At 37.4% G+C, this 16,081-nt stretch overlaps 1 long non-coding RNA gene across 1 annotated transcript in view; it reads left to right on the top strand.

The window, feature by feature from the left end:
* Positions 1-6,352: 6,352 nt before the first annotated feature.
* The window catches only part of LOC134476743 (uncharacterized), a 45,326-nt gene continuing 35,597 nt past the window's right edge, over positions 6,353-16,081 (top strand). The window contains exons 1-3 of the long non-coding RNA XR_010048549.1: positions 6,353-6,948; positions 7,984-8,150; positions 9,544-9,659. This is a non-coding gene — a long non-coding RNA (uncharacterized LOC134476743). The remainder of the gene's footprint in view (positions 6,949-7,983; positions 8,151-9,543; positions 9,660-16,081) is intronic.

Below are 16,081 nucleotides of genomic sequence, written 5' to 3'. Positions count from 1 at the left end.
GTATCACCTGTCTGAGTTCTCCCTGAAGCTTGAGCCTTACTTCTCACCTACAAATGAGCCAGGAAGAAATGGATTCATGACACATTGGAGGGTGAGCCTGGTAAATAGACTTTGTCCATGCTAGAAGAGGATTGGCTGCTTGGGACTGTAAAGGACAATGACCTTAAAAATACACTTGAGAAATAACTCCAAGTAGTCTTCATACATTCCAGATTAAAGTCAAGGCAAAATATTCCAAGAATGCCACAAAAGCACTGAAAAGCCTGTTTCTGTTTCCAAGTTCCTAATCATTGTGAATCAAGGATTTCTGCAGTGACAGCAACCAAAATGAGATATGGAGCGCACAGGGCATAAACAGCACACTTTTAATCTCATCGTACCCCATGGTCCCAGATGGGGTATGGTATGATGATTTCATTAGGTGATACAAAATATAGCTTTATAAAGTTATAGACATTACATGAATTATACTAAAATCGTCCTGAACTTCCACTTCATTGACTGGCTCACAGGAAGCTTGTCATCCAGGGAACTGGTTCCTGAAGCCAAAAACATTGAGAATTCCTGTTCTATAAGTCTTTGTGATCAATTTGATAAATGAGACTAAGAATTAATAAGTTGAGTGGTTCTGGGGGTTTAGCTCACTGGCATAAGTGCCTGCCTGGCAAGTGTGAGGTCATGAGTTTGATCCCTGGTAACACACACACACACACACACACACACACACACACACACACACAAATATGGAATGGCAGTTTTTAGCTCTCTGATATCCTGATAATTATAATGTCAAACCATGAAAATGGAATTCACTTTGCAGTACACTTTTGCTAACTTATCGCATTCAAAAATAATCTTGAAAGTGGATTTTATTGCCACCTTGTTTCAAAAGATGAAAGAATAAAGGCAATATAGATTTTTCTAGAATATTTCATTGCAGAGGGTATGGTTTCAGTACAAAATGTTTATATTTGGGCTGGGTATTTAGCTCTGGGGCATATGTGCCTGCCTTACAAGCTCAAGACTCAGAGTTTGATCCCCAGAACCAGAAAAAATAATGTCTATATTCCTCATATGAAGTTGGTACATGTGCATACTTGCCCAAATAATTTAGTAATTAAGTGATAGAATTGAGCTTTAAATCTTTGAAATGAAGTGTGGCTCTAATATCCACAGTCTAACGTTATGGAATCTTTACCACATTGAATCCCCCAGTACTGTACGCCATGGATTTGGAAAATATTCAGCTATGTACTGTTTGACTTGCTTTGTAGCCAAGCAAGAATGTTAGGAGACTAATAGACTGAATTCAGATGTGTTTCTATCAGTCCATGATGAGTGAAGGCTGGAACATCTAGAACATTCTGGCCTGGGTGTTTCAGCTGAAGCCATAGCATTGCACCCCTCAGAGAATTTATATGGCCCCTGCCATGTGAAGGGGCTGTCATTTCACTGGAAGTTTCCCTCACAACAAACAGTGCTAAGAAAGTTCTGTTAAGATCTTTTTAAATATCCTGAAATGCATTACCTTTTACGAGGCAAAGACCCCTATAAGAAAGGCATCCAACTGGGATGCATGATGATGAACAGCATGTTGGTATCTGTGGCAATGCTGGACTTCAGAATTTAGGCTTTGAAATGTGCAAGATTTACCAGTTCTGAATTATAATGTCGTGGGTATGGGCACATATATTGAAGCCAGATCGAATGCAGTCAAAGTCCAGCCTCCCTGCAGTGGTGACAGTGGTAGTATAATTTGCAAGTCATTTGTGAACACACATCTCTAAAACAGTACCACTTCACAGCCATGTTATGGTGATTAAACCAGATAACATATATGCAAAAATGTAAGCAGTGCATAGATCTTTATAGACATTCAATAAATATAATATATTTAGTACTGTGGCAGGTAGTTCAAAGCCCCCCCCCCTTTTTGCCTTAGGTTCTTCAACCATGACACAATGGTAACAGGGACTGCTGCCTCTTATGGTTGTGGCAGTCCTTATGGAGATGACAAATGGAAAATGTAAGGTACCGTTCCTAGCAAATGTCAGTGACTAGGGATTCTGTTACTGTGGATTATCATCCTCTCCTGTTTCCCCTTTGATCTTGGAGGAAGGATTATCCTCATGTCTGTTCACACCTGTAGGTTCACAACTCCAAGTCTACCATCTGATGATTCTGCTACTTTGAGAAAGAATGGATATTAGGAGGGACATGCAGACAGATGGAAAGAGCTCCACTAGGTCAACTGGGTGAAGAATTGGAAAAGGCAGAGTCATAGTGAAAAGCTTCACATTTTTTTGTGCTGCTTCAAGATGGTACATGTTGGGTAAAAGGAGTATTTATGATTGAAAGTCCAGAGCTTGCAATATTATGTGTGTAGATCACACTGTGAGCCTGTGGCCAGTCTGAGTAACTTGCCTTTAGTTTGCCTAAAAGTTCTTGGAAATCTTAGCTATGGGAAATGTTAGGTTTATTTCAGATTTCCTTAAAAACTGAATGTAATTACTAATGTGAAAAATTTGTTTGTTTGTTTGTTGTATTTTTTTGAGACAGGGTCTCACTATGTGGTTCAGGCTGGCTTTGGGCTCACTTTGTAGCCCCGGCTGGTCTTGAATGTGCAATGATCCACCTCCTTCAGCCTCCCAAGTGCTGGGATTACAGGAATGTGCCACCATGCCCAGCATTTTTTTTTTTTTTTTTGGTACTGGGGATCAAACTCATAAACTTGTACTTGCCATGCAGGCACTTATCCCACTGACCTAAGTTCCTGGCCCCAAAATGTTTAAAAACAGTAAGAAGAGAACGGAAAACTATCTACATGTAATTTGCATACATATACTGCAGGCATGTTCAGGTGTATAGAAAAAGGTAGCCACTTTATATGTTGAAACATTTTGCTATAAATTAAAATGTGCTAACAGGCATAAATTTGAGTAGAGATTCACTGTCATGCAAACATTAAACATGCTAATTTAGTTAATTCTTATAAATAAGTAACCAGGGATCATGATTTTCTTTTATAGATGAAGATGAAGAAATACAGACTCAGAGAGATTTAGAACTATGATCAAAATCTACTAGTGAAAACAGATTTTAGATTTCTAGTCTATATTAGAGAGAGAGAGAGAGAGAGAGAGAGAGAGAGAGAGAGAGAGAGACAGACAGAGAGAGGGAGAGGGAGAGAGAGAGATACCTGCGGCTAACACATAAAAATCTTAGTACAACTCAGGGATGTAAGAAATACAACTTTTTGTATACATATAAATTTACCTTCCATTTAGGCTCTGCATCGTGTTTGGTGGCAGAAATACAATCTTAGCTGAATTTATATCATTTTTCTTGAGGTTGTAGCTAATGTTAAGGGACTTAGACCCTTCATCCTTAATGCTGAATAATTGTGAATCAGCTTGTGTAGACATACTTTGCTTTTATGCAGACCATGCTACTTATCATCAAAACCAGATTCTTTCCGGAAAGAAAGGAAGCACTGTCAGGCACAGATGTAAAGCACCTTGACCTAAGGCCAACCCCATGTGTGGTCATTGTATGTAAGTCTTTCTGAAAGAGCTCTTCTAGCCTGGCAACTGCCTCAGTGTTTTTGCACCATGCCAAGCTCACAGTGCACATTGTGTAAAGTGAAAATATTACCAGGCGTCTTTCCACGGAGGTGCTGCAAACATAACACGGCTGGCTGCACCAGTGTGGAGGGACTGCACAAGTACCCTGCACTGAATGTATTCTTTGTCTCCTGCTTTGGATTCTACTGGGCTCCGGAAAGCTCTGTGAGGCTGCCTGTGTCACCCCGTGAATCCTTTCATACCCTAGGTCTTGGTCTCCTCCCTAGACTGTCTGTACAGAAGGTCTCTTCTGTTCTCTGTGTCTATTTTGGGCTCATCAAAGCCTTATAAAGGAGGTAAAAGAAGTAAAAAAGGAAAGAAAATACCCTGTAACCTGCTGGCTCTTATTCTGGGTAGGCTCTGTTCCAATTGAACAGTTCGCAGGCATCTTTTCAATAGCACCTGGTTCATCATCCAAGCACTATCCATCACACAGCGGCACCATTTCAAGGTTTCTTTTAGAGAAGAGACAAAGTGTGGATTTATAGAAACTCATCCCAGCAGCCGTGTACATCGCTTCTGCCCATACGGACTGGAAGGCATCTAAGAAGTGCTCACCAGCAGGGCTCAGAGTTTAAAAGTGAACAGCTAGATTTCTGTAAGCACTTGTGTGTGTGGCTGTCCAGTGACGGTCCCTGTCTGTGTCAGTCACTTTGTGGTTTTCTTCTTTACTGCTGTGAGTTAATTGGAGAGGAGATGAGGGTTAGGAGAGCAGATTTGTCTGTCTTCTGCTCTAAGATGTTCTCTTAGCTTTTTTCTTTGAGAATTTATGTTTTAAAAAGCAAAGACAGTAGCATTGAATTCCTCCTTTTTTCTATTCCTCCTTTGGGCTATTTGAATCTGATTTGTGTTTCTAGGAGTCCCAAAAATGGGAGCAAGGACCTATCAGAAAATGTTATTAATATTGTAAAAGCATGATTCCAAACTTCTGCGCCACTGAATTTCAACTACTGTGAACTGGCCTATTTCCACAGTGAAAACAGAAATGTGGCATTGTGTCCTTCTCTGAAACTGTACCACTTGTGTTTTCAGATCTTAAGGGCATTGTGACAGCACTGTGGATGACTCACTGTACCCTGGCATGCTGGGAGAGACTCGGGAGCACTGGTCGCAGACAAGGTAGGTGTGAAATTTGAAATCTGGGTGAATTCCCAAGGTCAGCAGGCAGCTTTGAGCAATTCAACTTTACAAGCATAAATAGCCCATTTTGTTGCTTCTATATAATTTGCAACAATTAACATTTTCTAATGCAGGAAAATAAATTTCTTACTGAAGGGGCCAGAGTGACTTGGAGAATCTGAACCATATTTTCCTGAGAATGGTACAGTGTAAGGTGGAAACTCCTTCATGGCGGTATCCCAGAGGGAGGCAAGTACAGGAGGGAAGTGAGGGAGGGATCTGCTAAGATTCAGGAGCACAGAGAAAAGCAAGAGGGCGGTATAGTTCGCAGATGGAGTCAGAGAACGCATCCTGACCTAGAGTTCTTGGAGGTGGAAATTCACTGGGGACAGAAGAACACATTTTAAACTACAAGAACGTGGTTTAACCAAGTTATCACAGAATGCCACCATGACCTGTTCGGGACCAGACTATGTAGCAAGAAGTGAACCAAAGCTTTGTCACTCAAAGTGAGCTTCTTGTCACTCAAGCCAGCCCTGTGCTCCACCTCCTGTGAGATCAGCAGCAGCCTCAGTGTCTCATAGGAGCATGAGGTGTACTGAGAGTCGCACACACAAGAGATGTTAAGTTTTGAATTATTTACTTATTTTGTTTTGTTTTGACAGAGTTTCTGTGAATTCTAGCCTGAGCTTGAAGTAACTGTAGCCTTAGGCTAGCCTCAAATTCATAGTGATTCTCCTGCATCAGCTTCCTGAGTGCTGGGATTGCACATGCACAGCACCACACCCGCCATAGTTTGGATCCCCCAAAGGCCATATAATAATGTCTGGGTTTCTGGCTTGGTCTGAGGAGATGATAGACCCTTTAGTACAGACTTCAGTCATCTAGTGCAGACCATCTGACTGATATGGATCCACAATGGATTCTGAGTGAGTTCCAGGTCTTTGATCTTTGACTGGCTCCTCCAGTTCTCCATCAGATAGACTGCCATCCTACCTTCTCCCACACCTGACTCTACAGAAGGCAATTGTAAGCCATACGTACAGATGATATAGAGATACAGATTAGATATCTATGTATAGATAGATATGCCTCTAGTGGACCTCACTGATACAATGTTCTTGCTTATTTTTATGTTTCTAAAAAAACTAAGATAGAAAAATCTTATTAATAATACTCAGATTTGTCATGTATCATTTTGTCATTGTATGCTTGTGAACCTTTCATAACAATGGGGTCATATGGTATCAGTGGACAGTGTTCCTGCTCAGAGGTAGAAATAACAGAAGAAAGATTCACTGTATTGCATTAAAATATTCAGGGCCTGAAAAAAGGGTATTTTGTTTGGTCTAAAGTCTGTATTTCATTCTCTCAAAGCATGCTAAATAATCACAAGTGATAGAAGTCTTCTTAACTGGTATGGAATCTAATGATACATCGTGTAGATTTTAATTATATGACCATTGAACTTCTGCTACAGTTTCTATATATTTCCTTTTCTCTACTGAGCTAAGTAACAAATAGCACAGATAATAGCAACACAGTTTCCTATAATGACATAAGCTTATTTCTACATTGTTATCAGCCTGCTAGGCCAGCTGTGAGTTGACTGTTTGCAACATGTCATCCTCATTGCAAGATGAAAGTGGTGGCAATAGTCATTATTTGTACTACACTCCTCTCAAATGAAAAGGAAAAGTGTAAAGGATAAAAGTCACGGAAAGGCTCTTAATCTTTCTATGAGAATATTAAATTCCTGAAATCTACTGTTTCAAGGCAGTTCACATTATTAAGACAAGTCAACCGCACGAGGAATTTTATTCCCTTCGGAAAGACGCTGAGAGTCAAGACAATAAATACTTGAGAACAATAGTAGATTGTATGGTCAATGTAATCATTCTTTGGATTTATAAGTTAAGACTTTACTCATATCTCTAGGGAGGAGATACAGTTTCATCTTTAGTATGTAGATATTATCACTTACTGATCTGGCAGTCTGGAAAAGGATTGATATTGAGCACAACGGGGGACCAGAGTTGTGCGACTTCTGCTGGAGATGAAGAAAACTCTCATATTGAAGCATGCCATTTGGATCTGTACTCTGAGATGAAGAGATAAGCAGAAAATAAACAGAATTTGGAGGAAAAGAAAACTATCAGTTAGTTTGACCTCAATACGCCGAGACTGGTCCTGTCAGCTTGCAGCCGTAAGTAAGTTTCTGTGTCAAGCTACGCTTCCCAGCCCTTGTGAAGTTCTCTGAAATGCTGCAGGCTATGTTGTGAGCATGTCCATTCAAGATTGTGATTGACAAGCTTTTTCTATGAAAGGTAGTAAATATTTTACTATTTGTGAGGCACAGTGTTTCCGGCTGAACTATTCAACTTTGCTGCCGTAGTATGAAAGCAATCATAGGTGATAAGGATGTAACATTTTAGAAGAATAGGTAAAAGACTGCAGGGTTAAGGATAGGCTTCTCCTGATTTGGAGTAAATGGTGTTCTGTGCTTAAGTCATAGGTTTGCGCATCACCTGAAGGGGCGGTTAGCAGGAAATACAGTACAGTGCAGTGGTCAGTCTAGAGTGACCATGGAAGGTTGGCAAAACAGCCAAGCTGTGAGGATTGTTGGAGATACCACAGAGGGCCGAAATCAGATCCTAAGCTAGCCATATCATTTAGAATTTAATAAGTTCATTTCCTTTCTAGTGTGTTATCGCTTTCATGGGTAATGTTCCACAAAAACTAAAATGTTCTGAGATACTTTTAATATTTTCATCTTCTTCTGAAGCCTACATGTCATGCATGTACCAGTTAATTGGTGTACATAGTCCAGAAGTGTCAACAGTTTTCACTATGAATCATATAATTAACCAGATTATCTGTTAATAAATTGATCTGAGGTGTTTATGTTGTTGCTCTGATGTGGTTAATATAATGCAAGATATCACAGGACAGTTCACAACAGAAGGAGCAGATTGGACTGAGTCAGATGGGAATGACTGAGAGACCACACATGTTGGCTGGTGTTTTATTTAGGATTTCCCTTGAGGTAACAAAGCCACCTCTTCAGCAGTACTGAAGCAAGTGCTGTTCATGGACTGTGCCCATGCTCAAGGGTGACCATATTGCCAGAAGAGGCTGCTGTTACAGGGGCCAAGACCTTGGAGCAGCAGTGTTTGCTCTTACCTCATCCTCTCGTCACTTTGATGAAGCTTGCTTGGTCTGCTCTCTCTTTGTCTGGCAGCTTCGCCTTTCCCCCTACAGACCGAAGTATCCTCCTTTTAAACAAGAGTCACTGGCTGAGTCCTGGTGCTGGCTGCTGAGCTTCCATGAGCCTAATGCATTCAAGTGGCCAAGGAACAAGCTTTGAGAGCACAGCTAACTACTGGGAAGGGAACGACCTGTCCCTAGGTAATTGCCTTTTTCCTTTGTACTCTTGTCCATGAAAAGGGCTGGCATGACGAAAGACTGTGTTGTGAGATTGTTCCTGTTTTTATACTAATAAAATAATTTAAAATGATGACTCAGTAGAAACACAGTTTTGAGCACAAAGACTCTTGAAGGCTTTCAAGTCCAGCTTTTAGAATTGAACTAATGAAAATAATCATTTTAGATTTTAAAAGTTAATCAAACTGAAAGGATGTAATAATGTTGTTTGCTACGGGTGCTCTCACCTTTCTTAGTATTTTTCATCACAGGACCAGTGAATCTATTAAAATAACATCAGGATTTTTAGTTCTAGAAGACCAGTATAAAAATTCAATATGCACTAAATGAAGAACTCACAATTAGTAGTTATAGCCAGAATTTCAAGCTTTTCCTACTGCTTTATAAATCATGAAGATTTAAACAGAACTAAACCATGTAACTTTAATTTTAAAACACATTATGTTTAATAATGATATTCTCCAAATTTTTATCTATGCTGACAGAAAATAAATATTCAAGTAGCATGAATCCAAATTTTATAACTGAATATTTCATAGATTATAAAGGATAATTTTATAGACTTGGACTAAACACTTTGGTATTTGTAAGCCATCTCTATATTTCTATATTTATGTAAATCTGAAATTCTTTTCTAGAATTTTCATGTATGCTCTTTTTTATAAAAGCCCCATTATCCAAATTATTTTAATCACATCATTTTTAAAGATGAAAGTACATTACTTTTCACTATGTCAGAAGTTTATAAACTCTTATGGGACTTGGGCAGATCTTAGTAATGCTGCAGCTCCAGTGACAATGTCCCTTTTAACTTTCTTGCTTCATGTGTTCTTTCTTGTCTTCCTCTTCCCAACTTACAACACCCAAAGTCAATACGAGAGCACTAACCAGTTAAGAGAATTTCTGTTTCAGTCATTCTTCCTATTAACTCATACTACAGCAACCGTAAATTATAACAAAGTCAGATAGTAACCTAAAATAATTACCTCACTCTGACACGGCTATTTTAACACACATTATAAGATAATTAACTCAGATAAAATAGACAAATTTATCTGTGAATCTTTTGGAGACACTTTTTTTTTTCTCTGACTGTTTTTACTAATAAACCTTAATGGGATACTACTAAGATCCTGTATGGTATGCTTACTGAAAAAATATTTCTAATTATCTATATGTGAAAGTAATTTAGTGGTTATGAATAAGTTCTTTCCTTTGGCACTGTAAAAAAGAGAAAAATGAACATTTTAAATGTTCTAAACAATGGAAGAATTTCTACAACTATGTTAAAGAATAATACTAAAGCAAAATGATCATTTTTCCCCTTCTGGTTTGTTGTGTTTTTCACCTGTCCTAGCCCCAGTACTGAGAAATGCAGAAATGCAGAACAGTGACTTCCTATGAGCAACTGGATGTATTTTCCCACATGTGGCAAACTACATTGCATTGATGATTGATGAAGACTTCATCTGGGTAAGACTTACCTGACCACAAAAGCTCTTATAAAGCTCAAAATCTGAAAATTCCTTATCCACTCAGGTTTATTGTTAGAGGGAGTCATAAGTATGGAAGGAAGAATGGCCAGCCATTCTTCAAGATGGAGGAAAGGAAGTCATTCTTCAAGATGGCTGGCCATTCAAGATGGAGGAAAGGAACCAGGAACTAAGAAATCCAGGGCTGCTTTTTGAAGATAGAAAAGGCAAATAATATATTTTTACCTATAGTTTCCTGAAAGGAATGTAGTTGAAGTGATGCCTTGCTTTTAGCCCAGGGAGACTCAAAGTGAACTTTTGACTTACAGAAGTAACAGTAAATAAATTTGTAGTGTTTTGTGATTATTTGTTAGAGAAGCAAAGTAAAACCAGCCACTTTCCGTAGCTGTTTTCTTGATTGTCCAATTTGCACTTTACTGCATGATGTATTAAACTTAGCACTCTTCAATATTTCATTTTGTTTTCTTTCCCTTGTTTTAATAGGTAGTCTTCATTTTTACATGTCTCTACAGTAACATAGTTGTGCCAAATAATTTCAACCATATCCTATGACTTGCATATTTTTCTGATGTAAATAACACCCCATATATTGCTAATTTTAAAATAACTTAGATATTTTTGACTCATCATAAAAATGTATTTATTTCATTTAGAACCCAACAACTTCTGCCCATTTCAGTTTATATTCTGTATCTACACATACACTCCATTTAGCTTTTTCTGAATCAGCAACCAAGAGGGCTTGAAATGGAAAAAATTACCTTTTCTCCTCCTCATTTCTAATCTATATGAGTATACAATCTTTTTCAATAATAATAATAATAATTATAATAGTGAAATAAAACCAAGAACCTTGAAAAGCAGTAGTGTATGTTAATAAAGGCAGTCTCCTAAAATTGCCATGATCTTGTCTACTGAACCATCACCCTGTCAAATGAAAACCACTATAAAATATAGTATGTGAGTCTTCAGAAACTGGTGAAACAAAATGAAACAGTACCCTCAGTCATCTCCGTATGAAAAATGTCTTCATAGAAAAAAATGGGATTATCGATTTTTTCTTAATATTTTAAAAAGTAGTCAATCATGTATGTGACTATTTCTTGGTGTATAATCAGTGTCTTCACAGTTAGATAAGGTTACTATCTTTCTCTTAATTGAAATATAACTCACTTATGATAAAAACATATTAATGGTTTATGTCTGTGAGTTTTGAAAACTACATTTTTATGTATGTACCAATATAGAACTTTGCCACTGTCCCCAAACTCTCTCTCTTCCCTTTTCAACTAATTCCCCTGTGTTAGAGGCAGAGGTGCTCTCACCTCTATTACATAGGTTTCCTGTGTCTATTTTTTCATGTTTTTGGACTACATGCACAGAAAATCATTTCAAGTGTTCTCCTTTGTGTCTCACCTTACATAATTTTAGTAGTCAATATTATTCAGATAAGTGGGGCACAGAAAGGAAAGGAAGGTACAAGGGGGGAAGGAGGGAGAGAAGGGCAGAGACAGAGAGGAGGTGCTTTTTAATGGGAACTGAAACATGTAATTATGGAGACTGAGAAGTTCTGCTAGCTGCTGCTTGCAAGCTAGAGACTCAGGAAAATTGTGAGACTAATTATGTTTAAGTTCAATGAAGTATGGAAGCCAATAATCTAAGTTTTGGAGTCTGAAGCTCCAAGAACCAGAAGCTTTGAAACCTCAGGCAAGATAGATGTCCCAGCTCAAAGAGAGGATGTGAGTTTGTCCTCAACCTGTTTGGGTCACAATGGATTGGATGATGTCCACATACACTGATGATGGTGAATCTTCCTAATGATCCCAATGTTGGGCTCTTGGAAAAACACAGATACACTTAGAAATAGTGTTGGAGGCATCCCTTGGTGCACTCAAGTTGACACTTACCATTACCTTAAGAATGAAGCATGTTGTTTTATATGTTATATTTGTCACTGAGTAATACCGTTTACATGACTATACTGTACAGTTGCCAACTGTATTTTGATGGACATTAATTTTGCTTAATTTTAGCTAGTGTGAATCAGGCTGTTACGAGCCTTCTTGCACAAGTTTTGGGTTTATATTTGAGTGTTTTCTTTTTGGATACCACTTGGGCTTATACTCGGTGTTTTGGTAGAAATGTTTACTAGAAATGAAGGTAATAGAGGGTTCCAGGTGTCTCAAGTTTATGAGCACCACTTGCACAGTTAGACTTTTTGATTCCAGTTATTAAAATGGCATATTATTGTGGTTTTAATTTCCCATTTCTATAATGAAAAACACTATTGTATATCTTAGTAAAATGTCCTTTGCAGGGCACTTTTTATATGAATTATTTCTTTTGTTGTGATTTGTGGGCAAATTTGAAAGTATACTCAATACATTTCCATTATTATAAATTTGATTTCAGTATTTTCCTTTCCTGAAATGCATGTTTATTTTACCAAGAATGTATGCTGATGATTGGAGAATTTTATTTCCATAAACTTTAATGTACTATTTTGTCTCTTTTATAATTAAGGCTTTTTAGATCACGAGAAAGAAACCTTTGCCTGAATCAGTGTAGGTTGCTTGTCTATATCACCGTGCTTACACCAATGGAAACCTAGAGTGTTGGTCAAACATTATTCTGAGTGTTTCTGTGAATTCAATGACATTCACATTTCAGTCTGTTTCTAAGTGAAGCAGGATATATCCTGTAAAGTGGATGGACCTCACCCTATCTGAAGGCTTTAGTAGGACAAGAAGTTGACTTCTAAGAAAGAGAGATTTCTTCCTGCCTTCACACTGTCTCAGATCAGTAGATTGAGACTTACCAGCCTGCCCAAACTCATGTGTTAAATCTGTAACACACACACACACACACACACACACACACACACACACACAACCAGGCCCTACTTCTCAACAACACATTCAGCTACTGAACTCATTCACGGCTGAATCTCTGATGATTACAGCACTCTCATGATGCAATCACCTCTAATTCACGCCACGTTAGGGGAAATTTTACATCTAAGCATGATCCAGAGGTAAATTTTTGTCATTCCCTTGTTTCAAAACATAAGTATAATCTCCTTAGGAAACTGCATTCTCTGTTGGAATGACAGCAAGTTGTTTAAAAATCAGCTACCCACATAGATATGTAATTATTCCTGTTTCTGTTGTATTTCAATGATCTTTAGGGTTTTTTAAAATTCTATTACAGTACTTTTAAATAAGTAGTTTTACAGCAAGAATTATTGTTAAATACAGGATGCCCTCCAATTTTTCTTTCGAGATTGTTTTGAAGATTCTAGGTACCTTTGTTTTCCACAGGCAGTGTCAGAATTTTTGGTTGTGTTACGTTGAATCTAAATGTTACTTTGTAGAAAATGCTCATATGAACATTATTGAATCTTATACTCTATTAACACATGATAAAAGTTTTCAGTATTCTTCCCAAATCACGTTCACCAATGCATTGCAATGTGGAGGTCTTGAAAAATTTCTGTTGGATTTATTCAAAGACATTTGACGTCTTCTCATGCTAATGTTTCTATTAATTTTATTTTCCACTTAATAGATATATATATAATTCATAGATACATGATGCAGAAATATAAATAAACATGACTAATCTATTTTTTAAAAGCAGCTGTATTTGATGGTTGCTGGACTACAAACCATCTCTGTTCTCTTGAGAGTTTCTGGCTTTTCACATCAATGATGTTTTTACCCTGTTTCATTATTCTCTGAATACTGGGTGTACAATGAAGATCAAAATAAATTACTTTCTAAATAAATACTTAGAAAAGTTTTTGCATCTACTTTAGGGAGTATATTAGTGTAGATTGCTTATCTTTTAATATAAGAGATATTTAGTTCAGTGTTGAGCTTTGAGGCAGCTCTAATTAGTTCTAGTTACAGCAAAGTTTTGAGACTCAGGCCTTAGTCAGGGACTGAGATCTTAACATGCCAACACTTAAGCAGTCTCCTCCTGCTTTAAGGTTTTGGTGTCAGCTTTCTGTATGATGGGAGATACTCTCTCTCTCTGCTCTCTTCTGTTCTCCAGTCCCTCTCCCTCCTCCTCTCTCTCTTCCTATATGTCGGACAATCAGTTTTTGAGTCACAAGAATGTTCTTGTTCTCCAGTTCCATGTCTGGCTTTCTAGATAATAGATTTTTTCCATTCAGTGAGAAGCCCAAAGCTTTCCAAAAGCTTTTACTGCTTCTTCTGTGATAGTCTGGAGTGGCTCTTGAATTTCTCCTGCAATCCTGCCCTAGTACCTCAGGCTAGAGCTTACCAGGGATACTCCAGACTAGCTTTACTTATAGGGAATGAGGTCACACTCCCAGCTCTCCAGGACTGTTGCATTCCAAAGATTGATTTCTGCTAAAGCCTCATATGGAAGATTTAATTGATAAGGGTAACCTCCAAGTGGCTAAGACATCTCAGGACTTCAACAGAGCAATGCAACTACAAATGTCCATGTACAGCAACGATTTTCCTGAGTACACATTTTTAGATGAGTGGAAACTTGTCCTTTGATTACAAAGGCTAGTGTAATTTTAGTGTCATTCCTCCCTGAATATTCAGTTTACTTCATCTAATAATTTCTTTCTGGTCATCTAACTCCTACTTATCAAAGCAGATATTTCAAGGTCTGTCTTTCTCCTTACTAATTTTCTGTGTTCTTCCATTGCGACACTTTAATAAATGTGTAGTGTTAATACCCTGAACTCTGTAGTCTGGTAGTTTTGATTTGCATCCTTTGATAAAAATTATAGGAAGCCACTGATTGGATCCACCTTCTGGACTACCAGAGCAAACACAAAATGGAATTGCTCACACTGAAATTTTATTCCACTAGGTCAAAACTAAGTTGTTTATCTGTTCTACCAAGAAATCAGAAGAAAGAATCAGTAAAAGCCAAATCTCCAAACAAGCCTGTTTTAACTGGTGAGATAAGAAAGTCTCCTTTTCTTTAAAAGTTACAAAAATTGACTTTGAAGTGGCCAATTTGTGTTTGAATTTCTGCCTCTCTTCCTTCAGTCCTATTTTATTATAAATCCATCCTCCTCTTCTGCTCATCAGATCTATCTTACATTATATGAAATAGAATAAATTGTTGCCTAGGTCTAAAATCACAAATAAAAGACAACTAGGATCTTTAAATTGCTTGTTATAGTTTTGTCCTTTGACAGAATCTTAATCTTTCTATGGTTGAATTCTTAAATTTGCCATATGAAGAAAGTGACAATATTTGTCTCTCAGCATTGTTTTACTTTGAATTTTAATTTCATTAATGCATGACAATCTTTAGAACAGAGTATGACATATAGTAAACAAGAACTATTGTTATTTTATGATACCTACTTACCCCCCAAATAACCACAGAGTGTACTAAGCAATTTATAAGCATCATCTCCTTTAAGAATCCCCCAAATCCCACGAGATCAGTATTTTCCTGCCTACTTTACTGAAGAGAAAGTTGAAACTCAAAAAATTTGGCTGTGCAATTTGTGAAATAGAACCAGGAATGAAAGTCAGATCTTTCTGACTCCAGGAAATCACTCTTAACCACAATTTTTCTACCTTTCAACCATTTTTTTCCTTATCTGTCTACCTGCCTAACTTGCAAAACAGTCCCAACAGCATTTCTTATGAAGCATGTTCCAGGATTCAGTTACACAGATTGTTTCAGGGATTTAATTTCTTAGGAGAGAAATTGTTTGGAATCTATAAATTCTCAATTCTGCAATTAGTTTACGATGTTCAACAGTAAACGTACAGTGTTTCCTCTTTTATCAACACTGGCAAAGATGAATAATCAAATCTAGTTTTTAGTTATTTATCTATTTATTCCTTTTTATTTATTTATCTGTTTTGAAGCAGGATCTTGGCGTGTAGTTCAGGCTGGCCTTGATTTCCTATGTAGCCCAGACTGGCCTCAAACTCATAGCAATTCTCCTGCTTCAGCCTGTTGAGTGCTTGGCATTATAGGCATGTGCCACATGTGCAGGTAGGTTAAATTTGAAAGACAATCAGTTCCAAAGAATCCATAGTGAAGAATTACAAAAGCTATGCATATGTAATTCATAATGTGCCTAAAGCTGTGTTAAATAATTTTATAATTTAATTCATTGTAGTCATCCCTTACCGTTAGTATCTATGTCACGTTGGTTTCAGGACATCTGTGGATACTAAATTCCTTGATTGTCCAAGTCCTTTATAGAAAATGGTCCTGTGTTAACATACATCCTCCAACATACATCTCTACATTACTTATATCTAATGCCATATGATGACTATGTAAATAGTTCCTGTATTTATTAGGAAATAATGATAAGGTAAAGTCTAGATAGATGCAATATTTTTTAATAGTTTTGTCCTATACTTGGTTGAATTCATGGATGCA

The sequence above is a fragment of the Cavia porcellus genome, unplaced genomic scaffold (assembly GCF_034190915.1).
Source record: "Cavia porcellus strain 051 isolate PalLab524CR breed Dunkin Hartley unplaced genomic scaffold, mCavPor4.1 scaffold_7, whole genome shotgun sequence".
Lineage (NCBI taxonomy): Eukaryota > Metazoa > Chordata > Mammalia > Rodentia > Caviidae > Cavia > Cavia porcellus.
This window is presented reverse-complemented; position numbering and strand designations above follow the sequence as displayed.